Source organism: Canis lupus, chromosome 2 (genome assembly GCF_048164855.1).
Source record: "Canis lupus baileyi chromosome 2, mCanLup2.hap1, whole genome shotgun sequence".
NCBI classification, from domain to species: Eukaryota; Metazoa; Chordata; class Mammalia; order Carnivora; family Canidae; genus Canis; species Canis lupus.
Genome location: NC_132839.1, coordinates 9,623,171 through 9,650,374, shown reverse-complemented (window position 1 = coordinate 9,650,374; position 27,204 = coordinate 9,623,171). Strand labels below are relative to the sequence as shown.

Sequence of the window (27,204 nt, the reverse complement as noted above, 5' to 3'; positions counted from 1 at the left end):
GGAGAATGCTCTTGTACAGTTGGGAATGTAAGCTGGTGCAGCCACTGTGGAAAATAGTATGAAGATTCCTTAGAAAGTTAAAAATATAACTGCCCCATAATCCAGCAATCACACTCTGGGTATTTATCCAAAGAATACAGAAATATTAATTCAAATTCAAAGGGATCCCTGAACCCCTATGTTTATAGCAGCATTCGTTACAATAGCCAAATTATAGGGATCCCTGGGTGGCGCAGCGGTTTGGCGCCTGCCTTTGGCCCAGGGCGCGATCCTAGAGACCCGGGATCGAATCCCACATTGGGATCCCGGTGCATGGAGCCTGCTTCTCCCTCTGCCTATGTCTCTGCCTCTCTCTCTCTCTGTGACTATCATAAATAAACAAAAATTTAAAAAAAAAATTCTTAAAAAAAAAAAACAATAGCCAAATTATAGAAAGAGCCCAAGTCTCCAATGATTGATGAGAAGATAAAGAAGAGTGGTACACATACCACACGAGCGCGCACACACACACACACACACACATGCACGCTAGCACACACACATTAGAGTAATATACAGCCATGGAAAAGAATGGAATCTTGCCATTAGCAACAATATAAAGGGAGGTACTGAGTACAAGGCTAAGTGAAGTAAGTCATTCAGAGAAAGACCAATACTACAGGGTTTCACTCATATGTGGAAAACAAAAAAGAAAACAAACAAGCAAAGGGAAAAATAGAGGGTTAGAGAGACAAATCAATGGGGCATCTGGGTGACTCAGTGGTTGAGCATCTGCCTTTGGCTCAGGTCATGATCCTAAGGTCCGGGGATCAAGTCCCCTTTCAGGATCCCTGTGGGGAGCCTGTTTCTCCCTCTGCCTGTGTTTCTGACTCCCTCTCTCATGAATAAATAAAATCTTTTAAAAAAAGAAAGAAACAAACCAAGAAAGAGACTCATAACTATAGAGAAGAACCTAATGGTCACCAGAAGGAAAATGAGCATGGGGATGGGTGAAATACGTGATGGGCATTAAGGAGGGCACTTGTTGTGATGAGCACTGGGTGACTAAAATAAAATAAAAAAAATTAATGGGCAGAAGACCTGAAAAGACATTTTTCCAAAGGAGACATTCTGCTAGCCACAGACACATGAAAAGATGCTCAACATCACTTATCTGAGAAATCCAAACCAAAACCACAGTGATACCTCACCTCCCATCTGTTAGGATAGCAACAATCAGCCAGATAAGAAATAACATGCATTGGTAGGAAGTGGAGAAAAGGGAACCCTTGTTCATTGTTGACCAAAATGGAAATTGGTGCAGCTACAATGGAAAACAATAACGGAGCTTCCTCAAAAAAAATATAAAACATAAATATTATATAATCTAACGATTCCACTGCTGGGTATCTTCTAAAGACAGGAAAACACTAACTCAAAGACATTTATGCAATCCCATGTTCACTGTGGCTCATTTACAACAGCCAAAATGTGCAAGCAATCCAAGTGTTCACCGATAGACGATTAAATAAAAAAGATGTTGTATACACAAACACACACACCATGGAATATTAGTTATAAAAAGAATGAAATCTTGCCATTTGCAACAACATGGATGGACCTACGGGGTATTCTGCTAAGTGAAATTAGTTAGAAAGAGAAAGACAAAATGCCATATAATTTCATTTATACGTGGAATCTAAGAAACAGAATAAACAAACCAAAACAGACTCATAAATACCAAGAACAAACTGGTGATTTCCAGATGGGAGGAGAGTGAAAGAATGGATGAAGGGGATTAAGAAATCCAAATTTCTAGTATAAAACAGTCAGAGGGACAAACAGTACAGCATGGGAATATAGTCAAAAATATTGCAATAATGTTGTGCGATGACAGAGGGGGACCACCCGGTGAGCACTGTGCGGTGTATAGAATTACTGAATCGCTATGCTGTAACCTGAAACTACTCTAACATTGTAAGTCAAGCATACTTTAATAAAATTTTCTGAAATTTAACTTTCCTACATGAACAAAAGAAATCATAAGTCCAAAGCATTTTATTACTACATTGAACAAATTAGTCTGCTCATGTGTCAAGATATTTACAAAAGTTTCTAAATGTTTGCTTTCACTTTTTTTACTTGTCCCATCACGGACCAGCAACACTCAGCCGTGAATCTACACAGATCCACAAACCACAGGGCAGCAAAACCATGTGGTGAGAAAGGCCCAGCAAGTCGGGAGGCTTATGTTCTAGATCAGCTCATTTACTAACAAAATTCCAACCCTCCAGTTTTCTCACCTGGAGAACTGTCAGATATCCAGATGAGTTTAGCTCTAGAATGTTCCTTGTCTACAACTAAAGATTTAAAAATAAAGATTTCTGAAGAAAAAAAAAGGGGAGGGGGGCTACATGATTGGCTCTGGGGAAGAGAACACCGGAAAATTTGTAATGAGATTGGTACTCTGGTTGCATGGATGTGGTTTATCCAATTCTTCATGAACCTCAAAAAATTTCATATGCAGATAGAGACCTAACCATACTGCCCCCCAAATGACCACTTTCACCGCCCACCAGCCATTGGAAAGACTGCAGTCAACTTTAGGCAAAATCTAAATCTTCTAATGCTTATAACTCCACTGCTGGTAGCAGTTGTCACATACACCAAGTTTTATAACGAGAACCAGGGCCATTAGTCTCACATCTATGAAGTATAGAACAAAAGGGCCTGGTCTTTAATTTCACGGCCAGGTACATGCGCAATGTCCATCTTTCTCTGTTTAAAGCACATGTCACTCAACTCGGGATTGGTGTGCCAAGAAAGGGTCTGTGCTCTCCTTCTTGGAGGATCATTAAAAAGAAGGCGCTCTTGCTTTCCTGCAAGGATGTGGTAAGGACCTATAAAAGCAAAGCAATGAAAACAAGAGTGACTTCAGCATTGGGATTTGCTGCTGTTGTCGAAGCTTTAACTTAAGGGGAAAAAAAAATTAAGTGATGGTAATCTTTCATTTAATTCACCTGGAAATAATGATATTCCTATTCTTCAGCTCCAGAGTTTTTTTGTTGTTGTTTTGTTTTGTTTGTTGTTTGTTGTTTTTGTTTTTGTTTTCCCAGGCCGGGTGTGCTTCTCAAGTTCTCTGTGTGTTCCATTAATTAGGTCCCAGAAGTTTCTCTCTTCCACTCCACTTCTGGTCCTGAGTTTAGATTCCTTGCTTTCATGTGCCTTCCACCAGATTAGTCCTGAGGACACAAAGGCATCAGAGTTCGGGAACTGCTTTCCCAGATCACTGAATCTATTCTGTCCCGTGGAGAAATTACTCCAGCTCAGCCTTTCTAACAAGAGCACATCATAGCCTTGAGGGTTCAGAGGTGAAAACAGTCCTCCTCTGCTGTCTTGCAAGAACTTCTAAGACTTTCTACAGACAGAAAACTGGAAAAGTATTGCCTAAATATCCACGCTACTGAGGTCCACAAAGCAGAACTGAAATATGTGCCTTTACCTGCACAAAATGAAAATGTCACACGGGGAGAGTTCTGCAAGGGGACTCAAGTCCACTGAGTCTGACTCACCAGTGTCTTTTCTCTCCAAGTTCCATAGACACTTGGAATCAGAATGTTTGCTTGCGGGCTCTGTACTCAGGCATAGGGTGCATGGAGTTGATGCTGTCCAACTAGGTCCATTCGATTCAACAAAATGTGTCCTCGCATCTGTGAAGAGCAAACCACTTGTGTTGAGTCACAAGTCACTACACTCCAGAGCCTTCAATCTAGTTGAGGAGAAAGATGCACAGACACAGATCATGTCAACAGAGGTCAAACTCTGGTAAGTGGGAGGAGAGAGTCTCGGACCCCTCAGGGAGTCAAGGTAGAAAGGGATTCAACATGAGAAAGGATTTTTAGATGCTAGGGCTTAATGAACGAGTCAAGATCCTTTTCATTTTTCTTACTTCAAAAGTAATACAGCCTCACAATAGAAAATAAATGAAAATGAAAATCACATGCAATCCTATCACCTGAAAATAATTCCTTTTCACATTCAACATTTTTATCTAGACATAGGTAAGCATGAATGCTCTTTAAAGAAAATGTAATCATCGGTGTGTACTCCTTGGTAATCTACTTTTTTCCCTTAACAATACATAAAGAACATTTTTCTATGTCATTAGCTATTCCTCTAAGGATAGGTATGGCTCATAAGTTTCACGTTTCCTTTTATTTCTGATCCTGATTATAGCTGCTTAGAGCTTGATATTAAAAGGATTCTGAGACCATGTTCTAAGCGAGAAGAACTGTTTCAATTCATTTAGCAATGTCTCACAAGTTCAGATTAGGGAAGCTGTGCTACAAACCCCATAAATTTCTGGTTTGTTCCTATATCACTCTTAATACCATGTGTTATTATATCATATAATTGTATGATATTTTAATCAGTTCTATCTATTTAGACACTCAAGTTATTTTCAATTATTCTATGTTACATATAACCCCATGATGAACGTCCTTAGATGTATATTCTTACCCATTTGTGTAACTCTACTCAACAAAAATCTCCATAATTGTTATTACTCCATATTACCAAAATATATGAAAAAAATCCAAAGATTTTTTAAAATGTTCCCAAATTATAGTGAAGAGAGTCTATACCAATTTCAACAGCTTGAATCTATGTATGAATATACTAATTTCTGACTGTTCCCTGTGCTAGGTATTATTAATTTTTTGGTGTTTTATTTTGTTTTGAGTCTGCTCACCAGTCTGAGCCGGCACATGATTTGTTTTATAAATGTCTGAGGCAGCTCCCAACTGCTAAGGATGGAGGAATGTTCCAGAGATCTCCTTGCCCACCCAGCAATCACAAGGGTGAGGACAGTACTTTAGCACACCTGTACACAGCCCATGGAATTCACAAAAGTTCTGCTATACACCATCATCAACTTTTGGTCTGTTACACACTAGCAGACGTTACACACTTATGATAAAATACCTTTGAATCTCTTACTATGATTGTGGACCTACCCAGTCGTCTCAAATTCTGTCAACTTGGGTTTCATATATCTAGAGGCTACGTTGTGAAAGAAAAAAATCATAATAATTATTAGATCTTCTTGATAGGCTATTCATTGTATTATTATATAGTGCCATGTTCCTAATCATGCTTTTTGCTTTAAATTATATTTTTTGTATGCTATGCAGCTCTCTTTTTGTAAAGTAGCATATACCTGATTTTTAAAAAATCTAATCCAACCATTTATCTTTAATAGAGGAGCTTAAACCATATATGATTTCAGGCATATTTGAACTTATTTCTGACATCTTTATTTTACATTCTGTTACTTTCCTGTTCTTTTCTTTTTCATCCTTTGCCTTTGGGTGATTTGATAAAGTATTCTTTATTTTCTACATAAACTTCTGCTGGTTTTTAATCTTACGTCTTAACCTTAGATTTTAACACATAGGGAAATATGAGAAAGGGAGACAGAACATGAAAGACTCCTAATCCTAACTCTGGGAAACGAACTAGGGGTGGTGGAAGGGGAGGTAGGTGGCGGTGACTGGGGGTGATGGGCACTGAGGTGGGCACTTGATGGGATGAGCACTGGGTGTTATTCTGTATGTTGACAAATTGAACACGAATAAGAAATAAATGTATTTAAAAAAATTTAACACATATAATCAACCATAAATTCTTCTCGCAAAACCTATAGTTATTCCACAATTTCTTCTTCCTCCTGACAATGACAAGGATCTTAGCAGTCTTTTATGTCAACCACTCTCATCTAATTATTTTGTTTAAAATCCTAGGATCAACAACTTTCAAAACAGAATTGTTGGGTAATCTTTTTTAACTGTACTGTAATTTTAACAAATTTTGGTATTTGACACTATTTCTTGTATCCCTCTCTTTCAGTTGATTTTTTTTGTCTTGAAAAGTTAACTGGACTCCATACATTTAAGGCTTACAATGACTGAAAATGTCTTATATTTGCCAACAACCTTGATTTATGTCTTAGATAGAAGTTCTAGATTGAAGATAATATTCTCAGTTACACTGAGAAATACACTGACAATATTGTATTTCATTCTGGAATGTATCTGTCCAGGTTTTATTTCTCATTCCATTGATGGGTAACTAAGAGCTTTAAATAATTCTTTTTTACTTTGACATTTGCAATTTCATTATAGTATTCCTAGGTCTAGATTACTATTTGTGTTACATGCTATCCAGAGTTACTGTGATCTTAGGACACATCATTTCTTCAGTTTTGGAAAAATTTTTAGCAGTTATCTCACCAAATATTGCTTCTTTGTCCTTCACTCAATTGTACCTATCAATCTATTCTCTTAACGGCCCTTTAATTTGGTTTGTATCTTTTCTTCATGTTGTTTCTGGTTAATTTCTCAATCCCATCTTCCAATTCACTGTTTTTCTATAAAGTTTATTCAGTCAACTATTGTGGTAGATTGTGTTTCCAGAGATTACCACACACTATCTTCCATCCCACATGTTTTTTGCCATGAGACTTTGCTATTCTTGAAAGAAATAGACTGAATCTATGTCTAACCCCATGAACCTGGGTTAGCCCTATGGCTTGTCTGACCATAGCGGAAGTGACACTGTGCCAGTTCCAGTTCTTTAAAAGGCCAACCACATCTGTTTTTAAACTCTCTGAAGAAAACTAGCCACCATGCTTTAACAAACCATGAACCAGACTAATGAATAAGTTACAATGTGGATAGAAAAGAGCCACACATGGTAAACCCCTGAGACTTATGAATGAAGACTTCTAGAACCTTCTAGCCCAGCTGACTATAATCAAGTCATCCTTGCCAGTGCTACTAATTAAGTACTACCTAAGGTCCTGAACCAGAATGCTGGGAGAGCTGTTGATTTAAACCACTAAGTTTTGGCATGTTTTTTAAAGATCATAATATGTAACTGAAATAATTATTTTCTTATTTCAATAACTGTATTTTTCATTTCTAAGAATTATAATCAATTCTATTTCATATCTATTTTGTTTTGGGCTGGTGTTGATTAGTAATTGTTGCCTTTTTTTAAAGATTTTATTTATTTACTTGAGAGAGAGAGAGTGAGATAGAGCATGAGAGGGAAGAGGGTCGGAGGAAGAAGCAGCCTCCCCACTGAGTAGGGAGCCTAGTGCAGGGCTTGATCCTGGGACTCCAGGATCATGACCTGAGTGGAAGGCTGACTGAGCCACCTAGGTAACCCTAATTATTGCCTTTTTAAAATGGAAACCATGCCTTATTCATTTCTTTGAATCCCAAGCACACTCATTTTAAGTCTTTTCATTGGAATAAATTCTTGCTTTGACCATTGATTTTGTTGTCTGTCTATTCTGACATTAGATTTCTTCAGGATGATTAAGGGAGGGGGGATGGGCAGATTATAAATACATTGTAAGAGGCATTTCCTTTTTTCATTTTTCAATGCTGCTCCCCCACCATATCCCTATCAATCTACTGATTTTTCATTTGCTTCATGCAGCCCTCCAAAACCCCAGACCAGAACCTTATCACAATGATTTGGGGTCTCTATAAGGGATACTGTAAATTTTGTAGATTTGGTCACAGAACAAAGGATCCCTTGGTTAAGTTACTGGTTCTATGGTTGTGTCTGTTACCGTCTGCTGCACTAAGCCCAGAGCTTTGTCAAAGCCCAAAGGTAAAGTGTGTCCATTTTTATTTTTAATCTTCCTTTTTAAAGGGAGGCAGTCAGGGGATCCCTGGGTGGCTCAGCGGTTAAGTGGCTGCCTTGGACCCAGTGGGTGATTCTGGAGACCCAGGATCAAGTCCCATGTCGGGCTCCCAGCAGGGAGCCTGCTTCTCCCTTTGCCTGTGTCTCTGCTCCCTCTGTGTGTGTGTGTGTGTGTGTGTGTGTGTGTGTGTCTCATGAATAAATAAAATCTTTAAAATAAATAAATAGATAAATAAATAAATAAAAATAAAGGGAGGCAGTCCTACCCCAATCTCTGGCTTCTGACTTCCCTTCTCCCATCCTTTAACCTGCAAGATCTCAGGCAAATCTCATGCACAAATGACTCAGGGACCAATGAATGGATGATTCAGCCCTATTCACTGAATCACACTTCTATTACCTTCTTGGTTCATAGAGATGATTATTTCATTTTTGAAATGGGTTCTTTCCCTCCTTACTTTTATATTCTTTTGTTCCTATATGTTTGGGCCACAGGGAGTGAGCAAGACATACATTTACCATGCTACTTGGGCTAAAAGTACAGAATGTCATTGGTCAAAATGTCTTCGTCCCACATCAAGATCCTTCATATTCTTGGGTCTTTGGCAGGACTTTCTATTCCATTGACCTCTGTTTTTCAGATCTCATGTAATTATTTTGGGCCCACTTGGATAATCCAGTATAACCTTCCTATTTTAAGCTCCACAACACTAATTACGTCTGGAAAATTCCTTCACAGTGGTACCTGTATAAGTGTTTGATTGAATAATTAGAGGATGGGAATCTCTAGGGGACATTTTTGGATGCTACCTACCACAGCAACTGATGACTGAAGAAAGGATGTAATAGGATGAAAAAAAAAATGTTGTTGAAAACCAGAATTGAATGTAGGAACTTCTGTCTTCTAAGGGCAGTAGGGGAAAGGAAAGAGGCATGAGGAGACGCAATTTATGCCAGAGGAAAAAAATTAATCTACATACTATCCTATTCCATTTTTAAGACAGTAGTTTAAAAAGACTGCTTCTAAGAGGTGTCAAAGGGATGGAAATCTAAGTTACTTAGAATATGAGGATAATTAAGGTGCAGGAAAAGTTTCGAGGCAAAAGCAGGCTCATGTATGTGGCCAGAAGTTGGGAGTCTATATAGAAACTGCCCTTATCTATTTGCTTTAATATAAAACTCTTACATTGACCCAAAACCTTTATATTGATCCAAATCTTCAATAAAGGCAGCCATCATAAAACTGCCTTCTGTATGTGGCTCAGGGATAGACGGAAAGGGGCCCAAGTTCTACACAGTGACTTCTGTAGAGCCAGAGGCAAGAGAACCAATTGCTTTAGGAAACTAGATGCAGATAATACTTGCAAATAATACTAAATGTTCAGAAAGTTAGGAACTTGGAACCAGAGGGGACCAGTGACAATGTTACCCCTCAGAATTTGCAGTTACTTGAAAAAGAATCTGGGCCTTCCCATGAGATGGGAACTCTAGACAATTTTGTTTGAATTTCAAAGAAAATAATAGAAACCCCCCCCAAAAAAAAATCTGAATTCTTATAGTTTAACACAATTCTCAATCTTGGCAAAGTGTTGGAATTACCTGGGGAGCTACTAAGAAAAACTCCCAGTACTCAAGATACACCCCAGAACAATTAACTCAGAACCTCTGAGAGTGGGACCCAGTCATCAGTTTTTAAAGCTTTCCCGGGTGATTCTAATGTACAGCCAAGGCTGGAAACCACTGGTTTGGGCAATAGAAAAATCTTGAAGGAATTCTCACTTTTGAATATGGGCATTAGAAGAGAAGGGACTCTATCAAGCATTCTGAGAAATGGGAAAAACCCCACTGAATCAAAGATAATGAGTAGAAGATGATTCAATTCTGCTGTGAAATTGAATGAGTGAGAATAGGGAGGAGACCTTCAAATTTGACTAATAAGAGGAGACGTTACTGCTTTGAGAAGCGTATTAGTAAAATGATGGGGACAAAATTTGGATTGCAAAATTTGAAAAGTGAATGGGAGACAGGACATAAAAGTAAATGTAGACTAATTTTTCAAGATAGTAAAAGAGTTGATGAAACAAAACACTGACACCATGACAGAGAAAGAGCACTGAAATAACTAGGAAGCACAGAAGCTAGAAGGAGCTTCATAAATCAAACACAAATTTGATAGCGACAACAATCTGACTATTCTGACTCCACACATACTCTTTTATAGTCCTAAGGGAAAGGATTGGGAACAATCCTTATACAAGAATGAAGAACACTCCGTTACTTTTCTCCTGAGGAGGATAGAGAATGAACATTAATTACAGCACAAAGTATGTTTAGCTAGAATTTGCATTGCCGTAAGCATCATTTATAGGTGCCAGTGGTTTACTCTTCTATTCAATCCATCACACATCTCTGATAGGTTTCATAATCTAGACAAACAGGCAGTAATAACTGACCGAATTCAAATAAGCAATCCATGCCAACATGTGCATGACCTGAGTTTCTAGATCCCTTAGAGAGATTTGCCTTTTAAAATAGAGAAAGCCTATCGGGGCACCTGGATGGCTCAGTCGGTTAGGTGTCCGACTCTTGATTTGGGCTCAGGTTATGATCTCAGGGTTGTGAGATCAAGCCCCACATCAAGCTCCACATTGAGGCAGGGACACTCAGTGGGGAGTCTGCTTGGGATGCCTTCCCTCTGCCCCTCCTCTCTGCTCTCTCTCTCTCTTCCCCCCCTCAAATAAATAAATCTTTAATTATCAATTAAAAATTAAAATAGAGAAAGCCTATTAATGTAAATGAAGCCCCATTTGGCAATGTGATAAAGAAATGTGAAGGTCTGGAGCCAAGTCTGCCCTTTGGCTAGATAGGAGTCCTGTAAAGTTGACTTCTGTAAACTGGCCCTAGCTCCTCCCTGCCTCCACTTATGAACCTCAGGTTGTCCAAGAATGCCATTTCCTCCCTACTACTCCCCCAGGTAGCTCTGGGCCCTGCAGGAGATGATGGAGGGAGGCAGAAATGGTAGCAGCTGTTCTCATGTGTGAGTCAGTGGTACAACTGTATTCAGTAAACCACTGGCACCTATAAATGATGCTGGTTAATCAGCAATTTTATTTCAAGTAATTTTCAGGGAAATACATATATATATCTTTATCTCCTTACAAACTACGTAACATGTTTGTATTTCACTATGTTGTTGTCTCCACAAAAAACTTCAGAAGTCCCTCAGCCATCCAGGACTACCTAGATCTTGCCTACCTGGAGGAGTTTTCTGTTTTCCTCTTGAATACATACGTCTTTATGGATTAGAAAAAAACTTGCCACTAGATTCCTATTCCTCACTGATCTTGCTAGAGTTTTATTAAAAAATTGAGAAAGCCCTTGCAGACAGCAACTATTTCTCACAGACCCTAGAGGAGTGACACCCAAGGTTTCCGGAGGAGGTACCGAGATGGGCTTAGTGAACAACCAGTTAGCTGTAGCAGACTTTCCCTAAGGGTCGGAAAATTCCCCAATAACTGAGTCACAGGTGACCAGTGGATGGAGTTTCTAGGGGAAAAGTGTGAGAGATTTCCATTGTATGAAAAGACCCTCCAGTTATATAATTAATTAGGAGATGCTATTTGAAGATTATCTAAAGTGATCTGAGCTTTGATGGGGACATTCTTAAACAGAATTTAAATAGAATTTTAGACTAGAAATAGTGTCCACAATACCAGAGTTGCTATTTTATAATGATACCATGCAGACTCTAGAGTGGCCTCTGTCTCTGAGATATACAGTGTGTTGCTCTCTTCTTCTGTTTTATAATCATATCCACCATTTATTGAATATCCTCCATGTGCTGGGTACAATACATAACTTGTGTTATTTAATTGCCTCATATAACATCATAAGGTGAAATTTATATCCCTAATTAAAAATGAGTAAGTAGACATGTTGAATAGCTTACTGAAGGCCATACAAAAAATTATAACAGACCTCAAATTTTGATCTCAGATCTGTAGGTCTCCAAAGCTGGCCTTTTTCACTATACACATTACATTAATTTTCTATATTCTTAAAGGAGCTTAACTACATAAGAGATATTTTCAATCCTCTGTGCTAGCAGAATTTCAACTCAGCACTGCACAAAGCAGGGAGCTTATCGAAGAGCTAAGGAAAAGCTGAAGCAAAATGCTGGTAAAAATAAGGCTGTATCAAGTATAAGTAACATCATACCTTAGCCTTAAAGGTATATTTCTAGAGAGATACAGATGGCACATCATTATTCTGGTTAAAAGTAACAGGTCATTCACAATCCCCTAGCTTTTGACTCAAGAAATAATTTTAGAAATATTAGGCTGAATTTATAAGATTGACATGGAGGCTCAAAATAATAAAAGCCATCTTACCAGATGACACCAGAAATAAGAAAAGAATCGCTGTTCTTTTCATCTTGTGACTCTCAGGAGAAAGTGGCAGTAGAGATTTAGGATTTTGAAATTGCTGCCATTGCGGGGGTGAGGATAAGAAATTGCAGAAATTTAACAGGGTAGATGAATTTGAGAGGAAAAAAACATCAAGTCTTCTCTTTTATTTTACACAGATTATTACTGAATTCCCTTTATATTGTCAACACTGTGCCAGGTGCTGTGTAGGTGGAAAAGATAAGTACAGCATAATACTGCCCCTTCAAGCACTTATAATACAATTAGGAAACAAGGCATAAATATAACAATGTCTAATTTAGTGCCAAAACAAGTGATACTGATAATAAAAGCTATAAAACTCAGACAAGAAATAAGGAAATGAAAACTGGAGTGTGCATTCACTCAATTAATATATTTACTGAATATGTCCTGTAGGCCAAGCAATGTGATAACTAATGCTACAGCTCACTGGTAGAAACATAGGAGAGACTCGTAAAGACAGGAAATATTTAGTCAGGCAAATAAAAGAGCAATGAATTTGTAAAGAGATTAAAAAAAATTAAAGCAGCAAACAAATACAGATATAAGCACTTTCCATATATTAATTCACTTAATCACCATGAGAACTCAAGGAGGTAGGTGCTGTTAGTATTCCTGTTTTACAGTTGAGGAACCCAGGGTGAGAAAGGCTAAGCAACTGACTCCTTAAGACACACAGGTCAAAAAGAATACAACAGATCACCTGGAAAGATTATTAAAACACAAATAGCTCAACCCCACCCAGAGGGTTTTCAATTCAATGGGTTGGTCCTTAAGGCCTCAAAATTTGCATTTCCAAGTAAAATTCCCCTGTGGTGCTGATGCTCTGTGTCTCAAGACCTAACTTGGAAGCCACTGATGAAAAAAACAAGTGCCCAACCTCCCTGACAAATGTCATACCTGGGGCCTCCCATCATTAAGCACGGAATTAGACATCTTTATTTTCACATCGCAGAAATCTCAAACTCAACTCAACTCTCAGTCTAGAATTGAAATCAGTATCTTCTCATTGAAAATCTGCTGTTGCATTTTCCATCCTAAATGATGGCACAAGTTCACTCTTAGTACTTTGGAAGCATCCCTGACTCTTTACTCATCTGCCCTCATCCGATGAGAGCACCGTGTCATGTTGATTTTCTCTCACTGCCTATTTCTACAAATTTTAAGCACCACTGTATGCTAGTCTAGGCAGCATTAAGACTAAAAGATGTTTAATAGCTCAAAACATCACCACCAGACAACGTCCTTTCCTATTCTAAAGGAGAACATCACCTTGATAGAGTCTTAGCCATGGTCACCAAAGAGCAGATCTTCATAGAAGTTAGGGATCTAGGCAGAAATGGTTCAGGAAGTGTCTTTTCAAAACAAAAACCTATTGGGATTGAGCAGTGGTCATGACAGAAGAGTTTACAATTAGTCATTACAGCAAGATGAAGGTCCTTGCTGTTGATAAGTGAGCCATTTGCCTGGATGAGCAAACTGCTGTCTCAGATACACTGATTTGCAGGTATTACCTGACACAAATAGTGAGACTACTTATTAGTTTGCAGTCTCATCTTTTTTGGGCAAATGTGTCCTGGAACAAAACCCTAATTCACATTGACACAGGTGGTTTCTGTTCCTAGTCCAGGTAACTATGTCACGTTCATGTAGGTGATCACAGTTCTCCAAGACATTGTGCCCTAAATCTAAGAAACTTAAATTCCTGTGAGCAGTCAGACAGGACTACCTATTTTATGAAACTACCTCCTTATGAAAATTATAAGATAAAAAGTATACAAAAAAGAATACTTGAATCTTCTCATGGAAGATTCCACTGTGGAGGTAACATTGAATTCGAGTGGATACATGAGTGAGGGCACCCTATCCAGTCCAGGTGAAGCAAGAATATGCAAAACCCCAGAGACATGAGATACCATGAAGCCATCTCCTTTCTATCCATACACCCAAGCTTGAGTTCACGTCCTCCTCCTCCCTCAAACTAGTACAAAAACTGATGCCCCCACTTCCATCCCCAGTCTTATATGTGCATGTCTCAATTCACTCTGTACTTTGTAGTCAGTGACTTATCTATCTACAACCCAGGCACTTTATCTTCAACCCACAGTGGGAGTGGTGCATAGTGCTCCTCTGGGAAAAAGAAAAGGAGGTCAGGGAAGCACGCTGCCACCGTCCCTGGTTGTATGACATCCACCAGGTTCTCCTTTTGCTGCCTGATTTCTAACAGGAAAATTATAGATGCCTGCCATTCCAGGATGATGCAGGGGGTGGGGGATAGTATTTTCGTTCCTTCTGACTGGTGAACCTAAATGCATGACACAAGGATACAGACAGATCTTTACATAAGGTTTCAGAGGATAAAATGCAAATTGTATAGAGTGGGAGGGTGGACTTGGAATAGCTTTGTATCCCTACTTTATCTAATTCCCATCCTTCAAAGTCCCTTCCTAGATGTGCTGCATGTCTACACATGGATGTTCCCTCCAACGGTAGGGTCTCCTCATGGACCCCTTCCTCTCCTTTCCTAATATTATCTTCTTCTTGCCTTCCCTGTGCTTAGAGCTTTTACTACTTCCTCCTCCCTTCTTGGGTAGCGGGCATTCACCCAACAATTATCAAGCCTCTGGGCTCTTTTTTGGGTCTTGGATATCTTTATGGTGTCCAAGTTGTATGCTGAGGTTTGCTGGTTGTGAGTTCTTTATCCACCATAGACATTCTCTCTCCATCCACTCTTGCTGGTTAAGGGGATAAGGGGAGTTTCCAGTTTTGAGAAGAGGTGAGAAAAGACATTGGGAATGGCTGCCTATTTTATATTGCCACTTAATTTTACTTTTTGTTTTTCTTAAGAGATATATTTTAAAAAATCAAATATCTTATTCTGCTAGGGTTATTGTCCAACCAATAACAATCACTGAGTCCATATATGACATTCCTATCCCCTCTCCTAATCTTTAATCTCATTTTGCTTAAAAAACAAAACAAAAACAACCCACAACTATCTACCAACCTGAATAACAGTACAAGTCCTTCCTCCATTAACCTAGTCCTGAAAGGTGTCATGCTCAATACCGCTCTCAATTTCTGGCCTCCTCTCCCACAACTGCAGATAAGGACAGTTCTATGACATTCCCTGCTACAAAACCAACCTGCTTAAAACCTCCATGTTTCCTCACTGCTCATCAAGACGGCATATATCTCTTTGAGGGAGCAGCCTTCACTCAGCTTCAACCAGTCGTTGCCATGAGCAAATGCAGATTCTTTGTGGTAAATCTCCAAAAGAAGTCAGAATAAATCTGAGGTTTTAAGTGAAATCTATTTTTAAACACTGGGGGACATAAAAATAAAACAAAACTGAAACAGAAAAAAAATTATAGAAAAGTACATCTTCAATCTCTGACCTAAAGGATCAAGTCCAAACTTAACAGAGTCCAGGCTGTGATGAGGAGCCAACTCCTGCCTCCTCTCAAGCACCATCTCTAATTGCTGTGCACAAATAGTGAATGAACAATATTAAACTTGGGATGCCTGGGTGGCTCAGCAGTTAAGCGTCTGCCTTCAGCCCAGGGTGTGAGCCTGGAGACCCGGGATCAAGGCCCACATCGGGCTCCCTGCATGGAGCCTGCTTCTCCCTTTGCCTATGTCTCTGCCTCTCTTTCTCTGTGTTTCTCATGAATAAATAAATAAAATCTTTAAAAAAAAAAAACATTAAACTGATTTTTACAGTTTCCCCTGCATAGGCATTTGGAAGTCTTATTTGCTCTACCCAGAGTCCATTCACAAATATCTACCTAGAGAATTCCTATTCCTACCAAAACAATCTCCACTTGGAAGCATTCTCTCTCCTTTATTATCTCTGTACCAATACATAGTTCTAATTATTAACATTAGCTTCCATTTGTTGAATGCCTATTTTGTACCACAGATGATAAAACAAAGATTGGTTAGGAAAAGTAAACTAGTTGACTTAAAGCCACAAAATCAAAGCAAGACCTGGGATTGTAAATAACCAAAGTCTATCTGGCTCCAATGTCTATATTCATTATCCCTGCTACATTCCACCCCTATTTCTACACATATTATTTGTTAGATCAGTTCCCTCAACCCCTTAACTGGGATTAAGCAAAACATAAACAATGTTTTATTCATCTTTGTATCACCAGTACTTGGAATATAATATACATTCAGTGTGTTTGTTGAGCTGAGCTGAACTGTGTTATAAATGCAAATCACATCCGTGTTATTCGATACTGCTCTATCTTCTTTTCATTGACTAATTCTTGATATTTATCTAAATTTATCTTCAGTTGGATCATTAAAGAGAAGTTCAATGTGATGTTTTTCAAATTCACTACCTTCCAAAAGGGTAATGAGCCAAAAGTTAGGATTGCCATCACTTTAATAGTGATGTAGTTAATTCAAGCAATCATCTCTGGGCATAATTTGAGAAGCATAATATTAGTTCTCCAGCTTCCAAAACTCCAATTCCTGACTTAGCAGGAAGAAGCCCAAATTTGGGAGAGAATTTTTGACTTGGCAAGCAAACATATTTAAGCTACAGTTGGCATCTCCTCTCCATGTCCCAAAGGATTTTCACAGATGGAGTCTATTGTAATTGTCTTCCTCTATAAGCTTTTGATGAAGATATGTGTTTTCTTCGTGTATGGAAAGGTGACCTAATGTACCTATAGTTGATAAGGCATATATGCACTTTGAGTTATTTCCAGCAAGGAGAAACAATTTGTGCTCAACCACTTAACTGTCTCCCCAAGATTCCCACGAGATAAAAACATGGCCTGAGGGAAAGACACAGCCTGACTTGATAAAAACCCTCAGTGGATAAAATCTATGAATGTAATCTTAATACACCAGGCTCAAATCCAGTATTTAATTACCTTTTCTCTACCCTGACATCCTGAAGGAATCCCATATATTTTCATCCACAAGGTTGGCTACAATTTTCAACATGGAAGGAAAGGGAGTTGGGGCGGGAGAGAGACTCACCTAAGAGCCACAACAGAATAACAGGAGGATGTGTAGCATTTGGTTCTAATGTGATTGGGATCACATGAATTGTATCAACCATGTGATTCTAATCAATCTTTCCCATGATGGATTAATTCCCAACCTCCTGCTGAGAAGATCCTTCTCACAGGTTTTATTCCAAAGGAGGATTTGAATACAGAGTTCCCTTAGAGAGATTCATTTCTGAGATTGAACTGAAATGTATATGAATAATTACTACCAAGAGATTTACTTTGAGGTATTCTGAGAATAACTCTCCTGAGATGCTGAAAATACTTCAGCCTCCACATTTTGGTTAAAACAGATAAGTATTCCATTCCAAAACACAACCAAGATGGGGTTCTTTGGGCTGTTTTAACTACCCTCATTAAATGTCACAACCAAATGCCTTCCTTCTTTTCCTTTACTCACAGAGCCTAAGTCAGGTAATAGTGTGTCCCCAGACACCATTTAGTCACCCAAACGGGTGAAGACAGCGTCCTACTCAGCCTTTTATCTTCTGATGCCTTCCTGCAAGTCCTCAAAAGAGAGATTATCTTACATATAATGAGTCATGCCTGGACACTGTTTTTGTTTTTGTTTTTTTTCTAAATTTTATAAGCCAAATGTCAGGCAAAGTTATCTTGCTCTTTGAGATTCAAATAAAACGTGGTTTGAACAAAATAGAACATGTCTCCAAATGTCTCCAGTGATCCTGTGGACTGCTAGAACTGTCACTGTTGTTGTTTAAGAGTACCTCAGTCTGTCTGCAAATTGGCTATGTCCCAAAGCCCTGACTGACAGACTCCATGGACTCCTTACACAGTGCTGGTGACTCTCCTTTAACACCATTCTTCAGAGCAGTGGTTCTCAAAGTGTGGTCCAGCACCAACAGCATCAGCAGGACCAGGGAACTTGTTAGAAATGCAAATTCTTTGGCCCTCACCCAGACTACTGAGTCAAAATACCTAAGGGCAGAGCCCAGCAATGTATGTTTTTAAAACTCCTAGTTGATTCTTTTTTTCTCCAAGTTTTTATTTAAATTCCAGTTAGTTGACATGCAGTGTAATGTTAGTTTCAGGTGTACAATTTAGTGACTCATCACTTGTATACAACCCCAGGGCTCATCACAACCAGTGTTCTCCTTGATCCCCATCACCCATTTAGCCCATTCCCCACCCATCCCCCTTCCAACAATCCTTAGTTTGTTCTCTATAGTTAAGAGCCTGTTTCCTGGTTTTCCTTTCTTTTTTCCCCTATTTTTGTTTTTTAAATTCCGCATGTGATCATCAACTCTACAAAAAGAAAAAAAAGTCTACATCAAATCATCAAAACTATGAGGTATCACCCCACCAGTCAGAATGACTAAAGTTAACAACAGAGGAAACAACAGATGTTAGCAAGAGATGCAGAGAAAGAGGAACACTTTTTACACCGTTGTTGGGAAACCACATTGATGCAGCCGCTCTGGAAAACATTATGGAGGATCCTCAAAAAGTTAAAATTTGAACTACCCTAAGATCCAGCAATTATACCACTAGGTATTTACCCAAAGGATACAAAATTACTGATTCAAAGATACATGCACCCCAACGTCTATAGCATCATTATCTACAATAGCCAATTATGGAAAGAGCCCAAATGTCCCTCGAGTAATGAATGGATAAAGAAGACGTAGTATATATGTACAATGGAGTATTAGTCATAAAAAAAGAATGAAATATTGCCATTTGCAATGATGTGGATGGAGCTAGAGATATTACACTAAGTGAAATAAGTCAGAAAGACAAAAATCCTAGTTGATTGTGATGCTCAATAAAATTTGAGACTCACCACTTTAGAACAGAACTGCTCAAAGTGTGGTCCTTAGATCTACAGCATTAGATGAACTGAGAGTTTATCAAAATTCAAAATCTCTGGCCACATTCTAAACTTACAGAACCTGAGTCTCAGAATCCTGTTTTTACAAGCTCTCCAGGTGATTCTCCTGCTTTCTGAAGTTTGAAAAGCACCCCCTTAGAGCATGTCCCTTCACTATATTACTGTCTCCTGGTGCTTCTCATCTAATCTCCTTTTAGTACAGGAACATAGAGGCAAGAGACCCTAGTAACACAGTTGTTTCACATTTTCCCCTTCCCCTCCTTGCCAATGCCTACAGGTGCTGCTAACAGTCTAGATGTGATGGGTTGAAAACTACAAGGACTTGTTGATGAGTCTAGCCTACCCTGACAGATCATTTTTTTCCGGAAAGGAATATTTCTCTCAAGCAGCCGAGAGCATCCCCAAGGATTCAGTGACAGTTAAAAAGGCTTTGCCTGCACAGAGCACAAAGAAAAAACAAAAATTACTTTTGGAATAGGTGCTAGAGAAAGTTTGTCAAACCTCATACGAATAGCATTGATAAGTCTCAGCACTGACTCAACCAGAACAGCCCGTTAACAGATTGCAGGATGAAAGAAATACTCAGAAAGAAATGACCAAATGTGAATATGCTGGGCTTGGTTTGTCTTTGTAACTGTATTGCATTTTATGGGATGGGATGGCAAATTTTCAACAGAGGAGGGAAATATAAAACACAATAAGGTATAAAAAAAGAACTCACTGTGTCTCCAATTTTTCTGTCCATAAAGGCACAAATGGAAATGATAGATTCAAAATAAACCAGGAGGCCTTACATACACCAGGAATATAAAAGATTGCTTTGGAAGGCTGGGAGGCCTGCTTTGAGAGCAGGTATCAGAAAATGATGAAAAAGATGGGGCAGGAAGACGATGTAGTAGGTAAAGAGGCCACACAAAGATTGGGATCGGGTCAGCATGGAGAATTTCAGTCCTCAGGTGCAATTTAACAACAAGGTCATTGCAAGTCCTTTCCTAGGACTTAGTTTCCATTACAGTAACCTCAGAGTCAGCATCATAGATGGCTAACAGCTACATCCCATCCTTTAGCTATTACCAAGGTTCTAAGAGAGAACTTGAAGGGAATCTGACAAACCAAACAATACTTGGCACAGGCAGTCACCTGGAGAACACATAAATTTGGGCACCAGTTTAAATGCCACATTGTGGGCCCCAGCAGAGTTCTGTGCACATGTTAGGGGTATAATAAATAGCTAAAAGTAAACCAGTATTATTTGAGTTTTATTGAAATATTTAAATTTATATTTACTTAAATTTTATATATCTATATAATATATTTTTATAATATATTTTTATATTATATATATTTAAAATATATATTTGTATATATTCATCTAAAAGAGGTGTAAGTCTTCTAAGTATTTTATTAAACCTTTCTCCATGATTCTTTCCCTTAATTTTTTCCACATTGATAATGCTTCTCTAAAATTTTTCAGCGCCCATTTCCTTCTCCATGAAAAAAAATCTTTATTACATTTAATATGACTTTAGGAAAGCAACAGTGTTTCTTATAGCACATGATAGTAGAGTCTGTGGCCTATGTAAATGCAGTCTCTTTTTATTAGCACAGTAATTTGATTATTTGAGGTAGAAGAATGACTAAAATGTGCATAATTAAACTAAATAAGGCAGAGATGGCTGATTAGGATACACAAATTATTTTCCTGGAACTCAAAAGAGATAGGACTTATTAAAAACAACCATAAGAGCAAAATGAACTGCTAATAACCAGATGATAGAATGACAGACCATAAACATGGGCTGGGCATCCCTGCAGCCTTCAAAGCATGTGCTCTCCTCCTGTCCTTCCTTCTTTTGGATGCTATGTGCAGGTACACCTTTATAAACCTTTCTTTTTAAAATATACATCAGTTCCAATAATTTAGTTTCCCCTGAACCTCATATTCATTTCATGGGAGCAGCAAGTTCATATGCCATTGAAAATAGAGAATTGGGCAGCCCCAGTGGTTCAGTGGTTTAGTACCACCTTCAGCCCGGGGCCTGATCCTGGAGACCCAGGATCGAGTCCCACATCAGGCTCCCTGCATGGAGCCTGCTTCTCCCTCTGCCTGTGTCTCTGCCCCCACCCCCCACCCCCGTTTATGTGTGTGTCTCTCATGAATAAATAAATAAAATCTTTTTTTTAAAAAAAATAGAGAATTAAAAAAGGGAACACAAGATAAATAAGTCATAGAAGGAATTTATAGTTTGTCAGGAAGTGAATATGGGCACCCACTTTTTAATCCTATCCACGCCCCTAAAAAAGTTTTGCATAAGGACCTAGGATTATATCCAGTATTACACACTGGGCTCTATAACCCAATATTTAGACAGCTCTTAATCATCAGAGATAGTAAGACACTTACTGTGACTTGTCAAAGCTCAGAATTCTTTAGGGGAGTAATGAAAGTTTAGAAGATAACCCAATGAATATTTTTTGGATTGGCGACAAGTAAGTTTTGATTTCAACATGTTCCACAGCTCCCGAGACGTGAAAAACTAAAGAGAGTTCTACAATATCATATTTCCAAAGCAGCACAGGCCCTAGCTGCTAAAGATGTAAAGTGGTTTTTGTCTCAGAAGCATAGGACATCGTGAATAACGTTGCCATCCAGAAGCAATGAACCAGTGGCCACCACTCCGTGTGGTAGGGAAGCAGGCTAGCTTGATTGTGGATCGTGAATGCAGACCTTGCCTATTCCACTTAAGTTGACATTTTGTACAGACTGGGAGAAATGTGTGCTATGAGATCAATAAAGAAGTAATTAAAAGTAAAAGGCTCTTAATGATTGTAAATGAAGCTGAGAACACAAACTTGGATCTCGGTAACCTAGAGTTACGACTCTAGGGCCATGGTCTGTTAACATCTGCTTGTTGGATAAGAATGTTTTTCTTTCAAAATAGCACTGCTACATGAATCAACAGCTTCCAAAGGAACTATTTCATGCTATCCAACCTCAGGTCTCAGCCTTGAAAAATCTCATTGATCTTTACTGAAATCTCAGTTATATAAGTAGGAAGTTATTTTTAAAGTCATACCAGATGCTACAGTTCCTCCTCATTGCTCCCACATGGATGTGTGCTGTTTATTTAAAATTGCGCCAAAAGCCCTGAAATAAAAAAGTTAAGTAGAACTCCCTCACAAACCTAAAGAACAGACTTGCATGCAATGGATCTGTAAATATTCCTTTTAGTTTTATTATTTGGCTGCTGGCTTTTGAGCTGCCCACACTCACACACACAAAAAGAAGCCTCAGAGATTTTCCTTAGAAGGCACATGGTTTTCATTCTGGAACTGACAGCAGGATCTCTTCTTAATTTAAATCATTTTTACAGTCTCCTTAGTGAGACTAAAACATTAACAAATAAACTACAACCCTAGCTCATCAGTTTGCCAAAAGAAATATGAAGTAGTCTAAGCCATCAGAAAAAAAAAAAGCTTTGATAATGTAAAAATGGCACTTAATTTAGTCAAATTGGAGCTCAAATTATTTTTTAAAAGATTTTATTTCTTTTTTGACAGAGAGAGAAGGAGGGAGCACAAGCAGGGGTAGAGGGAGAAGAAGGAGAAGCAGGCTCCCCGCTGAGCAGGGAGCCTGATGGGATTTGATCCCAGGATCCTGGGATCATGATCTGAGCCAAAGGCAGACACTTAACCGAGTGAGTCCCCCAGGTACCCCAAATTGGAGCTTAAATTAAAAGAAATTTTTATTACCACACTGCATCCATGGTTCAAAGGGTTTCTTTCTATTATATGTTCTTTTTTTCTGTAATTTAGGGTTAAAATTTGATCACTAGCAGAGAGAGCTAAAGAAACAGAAAGTTCAATAATCAGGTCTCACTAAGAAAGTAAATGTGTTTGGAATATGACAGAGATGAAATGTCAAAACTATGTAGACTTATCTTATGTTTCTCCAAAGAATGTTCTCTCTTCACTGTTGGGTCCCTAGCACCTAGAATAGTAGCTTGGAAGTGCTCCATAGATGAGTAAACAAGGAACTGTGCCTGAGTTATCAGAAGAATCTCAGTTTTGAAAGCCATGACTATCCCTCTTTTATTTTCTTAGTCACCTGGTGAGCATCCTTGCTTGGTGATTAAGTCATCAGTATTATTATCCACTCTTAAGTTTTTTGTTATGTCACTTATTACTGCCCCAGACATATCTTTTATGATTAATATCTTATCCAATATTACTATTTGCCATCTATTTCCATGTAGAACTACCAGTACTATTATTTACCATATGTTCACAAAGAACTACCACTGCGTCTTTAAATAAAATGAAATAACTCCTTAAAATTCTCTAGTGCCTATTTAATGCTTAGAAAAAACTTTTGATATCCTTGCTAAGGCCTACAAAACCCTGCATGATTAAATTCTTGTTTATATTTTCAACCTTATCTCCTACCATTCTTCCTTGGGCTCTATATTGCAACTCATTTCTACTTTAGAAATGTTGGGTTTTGAATAATGGTAAAGTAGCTTGTTTTGGACTAGCCTTCCTGCTCGTAACAATTAGAAAGTCTGGGGGGAAGTACTACTGTCTGAAGGCAGGCAGAGTGACAAAATCAGCATAAAAATTCAGTGAATGCACACTGTAGAGAAGTCAGATTTTGGAATTAGAGTTCATAAATATATCAGGATTCCCATTAAAGTCCCAGACGGAACATACTCTAGGATTAAAAACTTCAAGCCAGGGAGTGCCTGGGTGGCTAAGTCAGTTAAGTGTTCAACTCTTGATTTCAGCTGAGGTCATGATCTCAGAGTCATGGAATGGAGCCCTACGTCAAGCCCCACATCAGGCTCTGCGCATAGCCGGAGTCTGCTGGAGATTCTCTTTCTCCCTCTCACCCTCCCCCCCTGAGTTCTCCCTCTCTCTCTCTCTCTCTCTCTCTCTCTCTTTTTCACTCTCTTTTGTTCCCTCTCAAATAAATAAAGAAATAAACTTAAAAAAAAACAACTACAAACAAGAACTAAATGATTTACCAACAAGTTAACTACCTGATGGGGAAAAAAAACACTACACTGTTCAGAGAAAGATAATGGAATCCAAAGCCTCTATAGTGTATCAATAATTATCAGTATGCAACCAATATGAACACATTTAAAAATATGACTCATGATTAACAGGAAGAAAAAACACAGTTACTAGATGAAGACAAAACCAAATATTAGAATTAATAGATAAGGAACCATAGCAAATATGTTGGAGAATCTTTTTTTTTTTTTTAAAGATTTTAGACCGCTCGGCCACGCTACCTGCGTTTTAAAGATTTTATTTATTTATTCATGATAGTCACAGAGAGAGAGAGAGGCAGAGACATAGGCAGAGGGAGAAGCAGGCTCCATGCAGGGAGCCCGATGTGGGATTCGATCCGGGGTCTCCAGGATAGCGCCCTGGGCCAAAGGCAGGCGCCAAACCGCTGCGCCACCCAGGGATCCCTATGTTGGAGAATCTATGAGAAAAATTGGATATAAGAGATGAAGAGTCGGGGAATTTCAGAAAAGATGTGGAGACTATGAGATATTAACTAATAATAACTAAATAAAATCTTGAAATGGAAAAAAAATCCAAAATAAAAAAAGTACAATGGATAAAATTCATAGTAGATTGGGTACAATAAGAGAAAAAATCTCTGAACTTGGAGACAGTCCAAAGAAGTCACCTCTATGAAAGCACAGAGGGAAGAATGATTGACAAAATAATGAACAAAGCCATCATTACCTTGAAACATATAGTAATTGGAGTTCCAAAGAAAGAAAAATGAGGGAGAATGGGGCAGACAGAGAGGAAGAAGGCAGAAGTGGTTCAATTCAATTTTTAAACTCAGTCCAATCTGAAAATCTAGTTTCTATAGGTAGCAGCTTGTTTTGTCTCTTGGGCAAAAATGCTTCACTTTGCAAACATTCACCCTTTCTGCAGGTTCTTTTCCGAAGGAGATGCCTAATGTATGCTGGGAGCAGTTGGTTGAACTTCTCAGGAGAAGCATCTGAGTCCTCAGGCACAAAGTCTTCTGATCTCTGGGTCCTTATCTACCTGAAAGCGGCTGCCCCTCCTGGCACTCACAACTAAAACTTGCGTTTGGTGGAGCTCAGACAAGGCCTGACTGGACTTCATCTTAGCTCCCATTCCTACCAATTCTCAAGTGTCTGTCACATTTTTCTTCCAACCTCTAAGTCCATTGGCTCAATCCTCGCTTCTGTGACTATAATAGACTCGTTGCCTTAATTCTGCATTAAAGCCACATTGGAATCCTGAGCTTTACAGTCTCTTTCCTCACTGCTGAGAAGTCTCACTGATGTGGCCTAGCTTCCAAAACAATACAGAGTCAACCCCAGAGGTGATCACTTTCCAGAGTTCCATGTGGGAAGCAAGATGATACTTTCCCTTATTCCCCATCCCCTCTTAACTCTCCACTCCCAAACCTATGGGTACTCTCTGACTCATCTCACACCCTCTGGACTTGGAGAGAAGAAATCCTTCTTGTTTTCTCGGCAATCTCTAACAAAATTTCCAGACCAGGAAAGGGTAATCTCTTGTAGTTTATATACTTCTTCTGTTGCTAAGAACCATCTTATAGCTCTGTTGTCAAAGGCAAAAGGAGATACTGCTCTATTCTACAGAAGAATACTCTAAACAGACTCCTACAACCTTAATACCCTAGTATTAAGAACATGAAGAGAATAAAGAAAATTGGAAAATTCTGTTTTACATCAGTTGCCTGGCTATCGTGTTCCTTTATAATCTTATTTGACAAAGCAGAAGCTTCTTCTTCTTTGTTTTTGCATTCCTTTTCAGCTGACTTTGATCTTTCCCTAGACATTTGGACTGTTGAAGCTGACTAGAACAGAAAGGGGTGGGGTACAGTCATATTTTTCAAAGTATTATAGTATTACTCCATAATTTATTTTATTTATGACCATGCACTATGGACAGAGCTGAAGATATATATCCATTTTGGGGTAACTTTGAGAGTCCTGTGAGTCTAGAAGCCTCTTCATTTCAGACAGAGTTTGTTAGTGTGGATGGTCAGATTAGGGAAGGTTGTAGTTCTGGTCACAAGCCTCATAGTAATGCTTTATAAAAGTGACTCTTGTTTTCCAAAGTCTCCAAATGTGTGTCACCATATCAAATTTAAGGTTCTCAGGATAGACATAAGAGTAATTTCTGAGAAAACAATATCTCAGCCCAGAAAGTCCCAAGTTGATTCTTTTCTCTATCGTTCATTTTATCTCCTCTGGGTCATTATAAACTGCATCAGATTCCATTTGTATCAAGCTTTGGATTATGGGTCAATTATCACATTAAATTACAGTTGGTTTTAATCCCCAATTGTGTGTTTATTACTTAAGGAATTCTCAATCTTCTTTTAAAAATATGTTTTCAAAAAAATAAATAAAAATAAATAAAAACAAAAATTTTTCAGTTAAATCTAGTGATAAACTTCCAAATATACTTGTGACAATCAACAAAAGATTTAGTGTAATGATCAATGGCATATTCATCTGGAGACAGGTGTTCATGCAATTTAATTCAAACAGGAAAGTTTTCAGACTTCCACATTTTGAATACATATATATGAGTATATGTATGTATGTATACATATTTGTCCTGTGAAGAACAAATCCCTTCAGGAGCAGTGAATTTCAAGTGTGTTGTCTCTACTGGTTTATTAATAACACTGTCTAGTGGGCATTAATGAGTCACACAAGGGCTGTAACAGATTCCTGCCTTTCCTTAAATATCTTATTCTAGTTTATATCAATACAGCAAGGTAGAAAACAAATCACACATATAGACCTTAGGCTGATGTAGCATCTGAGTTTTATGTGTACAACTAAAGTTCTAAATATTAATGTACAGAGTTCTTTCTAATTTCAGAAGAAATGTGAAGGCAGTGTTCCCGAAATCCCACAAGCTAGTCTATCATTTCATTTCCAAAAGTGAAGGATTATGGTTCAAATGACTTTAAGTTACCATTAGATAGTTCAGAAAAAATAAAACCACTTCAGAGAAAACCACATTTTTTTCTGGAAGGAAAAGATGAAATTTTTAAATGTGTATTTTATTTTCTAAATGGTAGCCATAATATTTTCCATGATCAGGAAAGCATGACATAAAGCTTAATAACACTAGG

At 38.4% G+C, this 27,204-nt stretch overlaps 1 long non-coding RNA gene across 2 annotated transcripts in view; it reads right to left on the bottom strand.

Moving 5' to 3' along the window:
• Positions 1-1,873: 1,873 nt before the first annotated feature.
• LOC140612240 (uncharacterized) overlaps positions 1,874-27,204 on the bottom strand; it is a 54,416-nt gene continuing 29,085 nt past the window's right edge. Inside the window, exons 2-4 of one of the 2 annotated variants that reach the window (XR_012013535.1) lie at positions 3,552-3,689; positions 3,000-3,221; positions 1,874-2,879 (exon numbers count right to left, since the gene is read on the bottom strand). This is a non-coding gene — a long non-coding RNA (uncharacterized lncRNA). Of the gene's footprint in view, positions 2,880-2,999; positions 3,690-27,204 lie in introns of both variants that reach the window. The other variant, XR_012013534.1, reaches the window with a different exon arrangement.